Genomic DNA, 10,000 nt, shown 5'->3' with positions numbered 1-10,000 from the left:
CTCCCCTCCTATATTGCTTGCGGAGGACGACGAAAGCCGTAGCTAATTATTTCTCGTGGCAAGGCCAAAATAGCACGGTCAGTCGCATGTCCTTTACCAGTCCAGGCCACAGGAATTAAAAAAATAATAATAAAACGAATTGGTGGGGTTGATCCACTCAGGACCAGCAGATCTGCCTAATGTAGAGTTGCGAGAACCAGAAACAGTAAAGAAAAAAAAAACAGGCGTTTCTAATCATTTCTGTTACAATACAAAATCCGTTTCACTGACTTCTTCCTTATTAGATTTACTTTGATAATTCAAGCGCATAGCTTTTATTTATTTATTTTTTTTTAGGAAACTTAAACCTAAGTATTAAGAATACATTATTATCGATTTTAAAACAAAATGCATCTCATCATTTATGGGAAGTCTTCGAGGTGTTAGCAAATGCATCTCGTGATATTTTCGATTCAGGTTACCAAAAACCCTGAGAAGAATGCTCATTCAGGAGATCGCAATAATTGGAAAGGGACGTTTCTTTATGATATCTCTGTATAGCTGGATTAAAAGTTTTTTTTTATTATTCTTTGGTATATTAAAGGTTTAATAGCCATATGTCCCAACTTGATGTCATCCCAAAATTAATATTTAAAGAGCTCTAGAATTTAATAGATTTTTATCATATATTGTTTGTTTTCTCCGTTGTGATAATTTTTTGTTCCGATTGGGGTAAGAGAGTTTGCTGTTCGAGTAATAAGTAAATGTTTCAAGTACGTAGATGTCAGGATATTTCTTTTAGGTGTTATACTTTTTAACCATTAATTCTACCTGTATATCTATATGTATATTGTGACGGTTTTTTTTATCTATTGTCCCGTTGAAGTTTACACATTACTTTCAGGTCTGGACATTTTTACGTTAAAATCTGACATGGCGTGACCAAATCAATTTTTTTTTTTTAAGTCTTTGCTTTGGTATATTTACGTTTCATGTAACTTCGGCATAGTGTTTGACACATGAATAAAATATTGCTCATATCATGAATGAGATAATCTTGAACTTCGTGAAGACTTTTCATTAAAATTCTCCTTCCAGGTTTATCTTTGTTAACCTAAAGAGAAGAGTTTTCGTTCGTCACATTTTGATGTTCTTATGTCGTCGGGACATTCTGTGTGTCTCTCACTTAGTATACCTTCATCCTGGATTCTTTGCCCTTCCTCATTCTTCTCTGGCCTCCCTGTTTGCATTTTCGTTGAACCTTTTCCATTTATTGTTTTCTTTACCTTCTTATTTTCTTTTACCTTTTCATTGTCATCGCTGGGCAGGATGTCTGTGATCGATGGAGAGGTCAAAAAAAAGCTCCAATTACCGTCGAGAACTCTGACATTTTCAACATTATATATCTCCTCTTCCTCGGGATGAAAATGCCGCTCGTCCTCTGATGGGAAATATTCCTTCCCCATACTACAGGGAGGAACTCATACCGAGCTGTCGTTCTAGGTAGAGTGCAAGGGCCTCACCAAGTCGCAACCTTGAGGTCCACCTTAAATAGGACAGCCAGGGGGCCAATGCAATCCTTCAGGGCTGCCTGCCCTGTTGAAACCTTACAGGGGGTGCCATCCTAAAACACTGTCTACTCCAAAGATGCAAAAGAGCAACAGCCCATTTAAGTCCAGGTTCAAAATGCCCTCCTCCAGGGCTGCCTTCCCTTTGGGAAGCCTTTGGCGTGAGTTCGAGTCTCCGCCGGCCAATGAGGAATTAGAGGAATTTATTTCTGGTGATAGAAATTCATTTCTCGCTATAATGTGGTTCGGATTCCACAATAAGCTGTAGGTCCCGTTGCTAGGTAACCAATTGGTTCTTAACCACGTAAAATAAGTCTAATCCTTCGGGCCAGCCCTAGGAGAGTTGTTAATCAGCTCAGTGGTCTGGTTAAACTAAGGTACACTTACTTTGTCCCTGGCTTACCTGGAGGCCCATCCCTATGGATGGCGTTCATTCGTTCTAAAGATTTCTCTTGTCGCGTAAAAAAGAAAAACAGTAAAAGGAAACTGGTGGACGTGTAAAAATACACACGCTTGGGAGATGAAAATCATTCGTAAAGCTTGCTTGCTCACTTCCTTATCTTCGTTACACAATGATATTATTATGAAGCCTAGTTAGGTCTCCTTATTACATCATTTTAATGAAATTGTTTCCTTTAATGTTTCCCATCCAGCACTTCAGCGGTGTGTGAAACTATATGTACAAAATAATCGTGTAATGTCTTACCTGAGCTCTCTCCGCTCCATGGCCGGCATAAATGCAGCAAGAGATTTAATGGAAATGCCAAGAGCTCCATTCCTTTCGTGGGTCTCAAGAATGTGCATGCCATGGAAATTGCCTTTGCCAGGCTGTTACTCTCCATGTTCCAGATACGTAATACCTGGACTCCATGAGGGCTTTAGGGGCGGACGTTTCGCGGCTCAGCATTGCTGAAATTCACGCTTGGATTTGACATCAAGTAAGTTTTAGATTTAATATATTAGTGTGGGTGTTGTTTTATTTTTCACGTGTTCAAATAATGCCCAGACTTCACAAACATTTTCTTGACATATGTATACCTATATATACATATGTATATATAGGTCATTTACCTCTTGATAAAGCCTTTATGTTGCTTTTTGTAATATGATTTAATGGTGATTATAATTTTTCTGTTGTTCCGTAAAATTTCACCATGAATGAGAACTGCGAAAAATCATCTCATGGAGTCTGCTATACTCTGGCATATTTCAGTAAGCAGAATAAATATGACTCCAATATGAGTGGAAGGTTTAAATATGAAACTATCAAGAAAAACTGAGGAAGATTTTTAGTCAAAGGTTCGTTTATTGTGGACAAGATCATACGTCTAAAGTTAAGTTAAGCTATTCACATCTTGTTTTCCTTATATTGCAACATCATGAGTGGGTGACCTTGGATGTAGCCGATCGTTTTTCTTGTTTGCCGGGTGGTTTGGAGTAGGGAGGGGGGGTGTTGTGAGGAGATGTAATGCGTCTGAAATGAACGAAATAAGCAAAATAATTCACCAGTTTCCTTTGACGTGTCAAAAAACTTGTTACGCTGAAGGTAAAATCATTTCTTACGGCCTTGTCTGTAATTAAGTTAGCCGTGAAAAACTAATTTTATGACCTAGTGGTGATTAGTGTCAGTTACAAAAGTTAAAAAGCACAAACATAATTGATACAGTAGCCTTGAGTGGCGCTCACATACAACGCTTTGCTTGATTTCAGAAAAATAAATAATTGAATAATAAAAATTAAATTACTCCATTTTCTTTTGTTCCTGTGTGTTTGATAGAATATCAAATGATTCTGTGTTTTCATAGGGAGGAGTGAGATAGTTGCTTGATATCTTAAATACCCTTAAATGCCTGTCAGGATGCGTTTTCTTTATATTTTTTTTTTACATCCGCACAAGATATTACATCAATAGTAAAAAATAATTGAATTAAAGGCACTCTTGTAGGTACGAGAGAGCTTAGGGATGGTAATTGTAACATTACGAGAGAGAGAGAGAGAGACAGAGAGAGAGAGAGGGGAAGCCTGCACCACGAGCGGCCATTTTGAAAGGATTGTCAGCCGATATTTACTCGCGAAGAAGATTATTATAACTGGCAACATACAAGTATGTAGTATTAAGATATCTCGTAAACGTCAGGACATAACAGTTTTGCAAACGAAGATTGTGTGCCCACAAGGAGACACTGTCCCAGAAAGCTAAATTGATATTGCGAAATTCACATATAGAAAATGGCTTCAGAGAGAGAGAGAGAGAGAGAGTGGGTGGTTGGAGAGAGAGGCCTAAATACCTGGCACATTTAAAGTAATTGATACATTATTTATATATATATATATATATATATATATATATATATATATATATATATATATATATATATATATATATATATATATATATATATATATATATATATATATGTATATATATATATATATATATATATATATATAGTATATATATGTATGCCTATCATTACTACTATGAATATTAAAGACTATGTGTAAATCCTGAACGGATTTGGTTTTACTCCTGTCTTTAATTTTCCTAGTGGTGATGATAGATATATAAAGCAAGTGTCAAAGTATTTATAATCACACACACATACACACACACACACACACTCTCATGTGCATAATTATATATATATATATATATATATATATATATATATATATATATATATATATATATATATATATATATATATGTATGTATGTATGTATAGGTATGTTTGTGTTGGTGTTTGTAAATTGCAGTCAGCTGCATATGCGCTAAAGTGGCTTTACCAATGACGGAAAAACACAAAATATGAACACCAAAGATGTGAACATGTACGAGTACCTGTATTTTATCATTAGGGTTCGGAAAAGACATCTTGTGAATTTGTCTCAAAGGTCTTCATTTGTTCCTTGGTGCTTGTCACTCTCTCTAAACTTGTTACCCAGGTACCCCTTATGTTGATTATAACATATTTAGTTCTTCGTTGGACTAGTCGGTAGAGTTCTCGGCTAGCATTCTGTTGGGCCTGAGTTCGAGTCTCCGGCCGGCCAATGAAGAATTAGAGGAATTTATTTCTGGTGATAGAAATTAATTTCTCTGTATAATTTGGTTCGGATTCCACAATAAGCTGTATGTCCCGTTGCTAGGTAACCAACTGGTTCTTAGCCACGTAAAGTAAGTCTAATCCTTCGGGGCAGCCCTAGGAGAGCTGTTAATCAGCTCAGTGGTCTGGTTAAACTAAGGTATACTTAACTTATAAAATATTTGATTTTTCATGGTCCATTATGGAATGACAGAATAATGGGCGATAAACGAGAAGCAGACTTCAAACGATGTAAAGAACGGAGCTTTAGCCAAGGGTAACCGACCGTAAAATCGATTTTTAGTGTAGCAACGTCGGGAATATAAAGTAGCGAAGGTGGTGCCATATTGCAGAATTATGTTGAATGGAAATTTATCCTGAAGAGAAGGAAGTTCACAAGCCAAGCAGCCTGCGTCCTCATTCTTGAGTACCTTTTTGGACCCTGTCAGATACTTGATGAGGTTGAAAGTGCAGGCATAAACTAAGATTGAAATAATAAAGAAGAAACGGAAATCTGAATGGCAGGCCATATTAGTTATCGTCATTAAATTTGGATCAGTACACACACACACACACACACACACACACTTATTGGTATCCATTTATAGCTTTTTGGACTGGTAGACGGTAAGCCGTGAGAGGCGCGAATTTGGGAAATGTCAGTCTTTGAAAGGTATATATATATATATATATATATATATATATATATATATATATATATATATATATATATATATATATATATATATATATATATATATATATATATATATATATATATATATATATATATATATATATATATATATATATATATATATATATATATATATATATATATATATATATATATATATATATATATATATATATATATATATATATATATATATATATATATATATATATATATATATATATATATATAAGCCACAAATACCGTTTTATCTCGAATTCACTATACCCGGAGGATTATAAATGGTACGTACTTCTGCGCTGGCAAAGATTAGACTCGAACCGTGGCCAAGTTTAGATACAAAAATAGGCACTTTGAACACTCGGTTATCGATAGTATAAGTGTATATCCAATAAGGCTGATGAGTGACAGTGCTATCTTGAAATCATTTCTTCTGAGTAAAAAATTGGTCTGTATCGACATGAAAACGTAGATCATATTGTATTTTTTGAAATGTATTATGCTTTTCCATCTCTTTCTAATGACGTAAAGTACGATACTCTACAAGTCTTCCCATTAAGATGGCCCCTAGGACTTTCGCCTGAGCCTCATTATCGTTTTTTTTTCTGATAAGGAGACAAAACAGCGCTATGATATTTATGATATTTTCTAAGGAATGTAACTGTCTATGATATTTTCTATGGAATGAAACTGATAAGGTAAAAATACGGTAGAAATTCTTTAACTGGCAGATATATATCTTAACTCACTTTTGTTTTTGTTGTTTTATTTCACTAAGTTAAAAAAAAAGTATATCTTAGTTTTACCCGACCACTGAGCTGATTAACAGACTTATTTTACGTGGCTACGAACCAACTGGTTACTTAGCAACGGGACCTACAGCTCATTGTGGAGTCCGAACCACATTATAGCGAAAAATGAATTTCTATCACCAGAAACAAATTCCTCTAACTCTTCGTCATCCGGCCGGACACTCGAACTCGGGCCTACTGAGTGATAGGCCACAGCTCTACCGACTCGCCCAACGAAGAGCTTTTTTAAATTTAATAGAAGTAGGTTAGGCTCAACGAAACATTTCGTGTATGAAGGGGTACAAAGAGGACTAGAACACCGATGGATTGCGAAATAAAATGTTGATGCAGTTTATGAATAACAATGACGTTAATCAACTTCTATATGTCACACTTGTAATATGACAACTCTCCTTAAATTTCGAAAATCCACCCGAGCCAGTAATCCATATGTTGTGAGATTACACAGTCACTGTAATTCGAATGTACTTTTTTCAGACATTTTATTCGTTTAAGTGACTCAAGTTTGGAGATGGTTTTTACTCAGGATTTCCTTCCTAACTTCGACGATGATATTTCTCTACAAATATCGTAATGCCTTTTGATGAGTTACGTAGTTACGTGGCATTACTGTAAGAGCATATGAACTTGAAAGACATATATTTCTCAGAATCTGGTTACTGTAGAAAGAAGAACGAAAAAGTTATTTTTTGACTGACATGAATCTAGCTATATTGAAAGTATAAGACAATGAACGGCCTACCAAATGCCTTCTTCCAGCCCAGACTCGAAAAGAAAACTAAAATAGAAAAGGGAGAAAGAAGGGTTGGGCTAGCCATGAAAGGAGCGAAAGACAAACAGCCTTCTACAAGAAAAAAAAAACTCATGAGAGTTAGGAAAAACGGGAGGAGAGAGGGAATTCCAAGGCTTGGCAGTAGGAGAGAAACGGTCGTGAGCCGTGTAGTTCGAAGTCGCGCTTTCAGAAAGAGTAAACGTTTTTGTGCGACTTTAACGCAGTAAATATATTTTCGTTCGTTTTCAAAACGTTATATTGAATCTGCAGAGCAATTATTCAAATCCAGCGAATTGCAGAGAGATGTGACATAAAAAAGAATTTTAAATGGTCTTAAAAATCTGTGTGTACTTCATTCCTCAGCATTTGCTACGATATTTCAATGCCTGGATGTTATTTTTCTTCTAAATCAGTAATTTAAACATTTTAGGGCATAAATATTTTTCTGGCGTATAAAAAATCTAACAATGGTAAATTATATACAATTAACACGGACAGAGTAAAAACGTAAAGGACTTACTAAAAACCACGAAAAATAGAACGGTCTATGATATTTTGCTCAATGATGAACAACAAACTGAGGGAGAAGAAACGGATGAAATTATCATCAACATAGGAATAAAACATAAAAATAAAAATACCAATTAAAAAAAGCCCAACAATAAAGAAAAAGCAGAGGCGACGGAAATAGTTCCTCGGACAAGAACAAGTTTTCCAGAGCTGCCCGACAGTCACAAGAACTTGCGTGGCTCCCAAGAGATTTAGCGCCAAAGTTTTAACAGCAAAATTCCTGAAACATTTCTTTGCAACCACAATTTCGAGGATTAAACAATTGCATGGAATTTCTGCTTGTTCCACTCACAGGCTGTCTTCATTGCAGTGTGTTAATCCAGTAGTCAATATCCCTTAAATTCTTGTCTGTCACTCAGGGCGCTACGACGATTCGGTACCGGACAATTTGGTGCCGGACAATTCGGTACTAGGACAGTTTGGTACCTGATAATTCGGTACTAGGACAGTTTGGTACCGGATAATTTAGTACCGGACAATTTGGTGCCGGACAATTCGGTACCGGACAATTTGGTACCGGGCAATTTGGTACCGGACAATTCGGTACCGGACAATTTGGTACCGGACAATTCGGTACCGGACAATTTGGTACCGGACAATTCGATGCCGGACAATTCGGTACCGGACAAATTGGTGCCGGACAATTCGGTACTAGGACAATTCGGTACCGGACAATTTGGTACCGGACAATTCGGTGCCGGACAATTCGGTACCGGACAATTTGGTGCCGGACAATTCGGTACCGGACAATTTGGTGCAGGACAATTTGGTGCTGGACAATTCGGTACCGAACAATTTGGTACCGGACAATTTGGTAAAAGACAATTGGTACCGGACAATTTGGTGCCAGACAATTCGGTACCAGACAATTAGAAAATTTAAACAGCTATTACAATTTGGTGCCGGACAATTCGGTACCGGACAATTTGGTACCAGACAAATTGTACTGGACAATTCGGTACCGGACAATTTGGTGCCGGACAATTCGGTACTAGGACAGTTTGGTACCGGACAATTCGGTACTAGGACAGTTTGGTACCGGACAATTCGGTACCATTAATATTATTAAAAAGAAAAACACAAACATACAATGTATATATAGAATGTTTAATTATCAATGGTGAAAAAAAAGCTTAAAATGGTACCGAAAGGGAAACATCTTTATGAACACATAAGTTTAAAAGTAAATATTATGTGGTAATGTGACGATTAAAAACCGTTTCGTCAGTGAACATGATTGTGTGTGGGAGTGTGTAAATTTGTTTGCAATGATCTGTGTTTGCGTTTCATTTGTTAATGAGAGAGAGAGAGAGAGAGAGAGAGAGAGAGAGAGAGAGAGAGAGAGAGAGAGATTCCGTACAATAGGTAAATTTACAAAACCCCGTACAACATATACTGCAGGAACAATCTGCTGTAATATTCCCTAACTTATAATGAAGCAGAATATTTTTGTTTATGGATTCTAGAGGAGTTGTCATACTTATCAGAAACTGAACGAAGAATTAGGAACGTGAATGTGAAGCCTATAAAACGAAATGAAAGCAGGGGAAACTACCACTTGTCATTCCTTTTTGAACCCATTAGAATGATAGGTATAAAATAGGTTAAAGTGAGTTAGTCTTTAAACTTACCACACCTCTCCCATTTTTTATTTAAAAATGTATTTTGGATTTTTTTAATCACCAAAAAGTGGCTTAATGTATTATAAAAGGTTATTCAGAATTTTAAAACCTTATAATGTGATCATCGTTGTCAGCATAATAGGATGTCAACAAATTTGCGTTATGTTTGGTTCAGATTTACGTGAAATACCCAGTACATTTTGATGACATTATATGGTAAAGGTGACTTACGTACCTTATTATTATCATTATTATTATTATTATTATTATTATTATTATTATTATTATTATTATTATTATTATTATTATTATTAGCTTTGCCTTGCTTATTATTATTATTATTATTATTATTATTATTATTATTATTATTATTATTATTATTATTATTATTATTATTATTATTATTATAAGCACTGAAACATTCGTTTAGAATAAGTACTGGAAGCATTCACAGAATAGGATGAAAATAGTTGAAGACACAGAAGGACCATTGGATAGAGCTTTTTGGGGATTTTCAGGGAGTGCTTCAGGTGGCCTTAGTGTTGTAGTTGGGTATTTTTGTCAATTAAAGAACATTTTAGATATATTCACAATTACAAATGGAAATTGCGAGTGTTTCAGTGCTAAAGTTTAACGTCTGGATGATTTTATTTGTTTTTATTCATAATAGTTGCTCTTTCACAATGCTCTTTTTCATTTTTTTATTATGTCAGAACTTTTGAGTATCGTAATAACTTCAGAAAATTTGAAGGCACCTATGAAGTATATACACAGAAAATGTCTCTCCTACTATGTAAGAAATACTCAGACATTGTCATTTTGCTTTGCAGTACTCTTTACCTAGTCTTCAAAGCTCAAATTAGTTTTTGTCTGTGCATACCAAAACTTTTTCTGCTG

General features: G+C 35.4%; 1 protein-coding gene across 2 annotated transcripts in view; it reads left to right on the top strand.

Annotated features, from left to right (window-relative positions):
• The window catches only part of LOC136832147 (hyaluronidase B-like), a 371,768-nt gene that overhangs the window by 65,907 nt on the left and 295,861 nt on the right, over positions 1 to 10,000 (top strand). The window contains exon 1 of one of the 2 annotated variants that reach the window (XM_067092837.1): positions 2,285 to 2,485. The exons of the other annotated variant lie outside the window; for it this stretch is intronic. The gene's annotated coding sequence lies outside the window, so the exon portion shown is untranslated. Of the gene's footprint in view, positions 1 to 2,284; positions 2,486 to 10,000 lie in introns of those variants that run through there. 2 annotated transcript variants of the gene reach the window in all.

The sequence above is a fragment of the Macrobrachium rosenbergii genome, chromosome 49 (genome assembly GCF_040412425.1).
Source record: "Macrobrachium rosenbergii isolate ZJJX-2024 chromosome 49, ASM4041242v1, whole genome shotgun sequence".
Lineage (NCBI taxonomy): Eukaryota > Metazoa > Arthropoda > Malacostraca > Decapoda > Palaemonidae > Macrobrachium > Macrobrachium rosenbergii.
The sequence above is the reverse complement of the archived record's forward strand: the minus strand, read 5'-3'. Positions and strand labels throughout refer to the sequence as shown.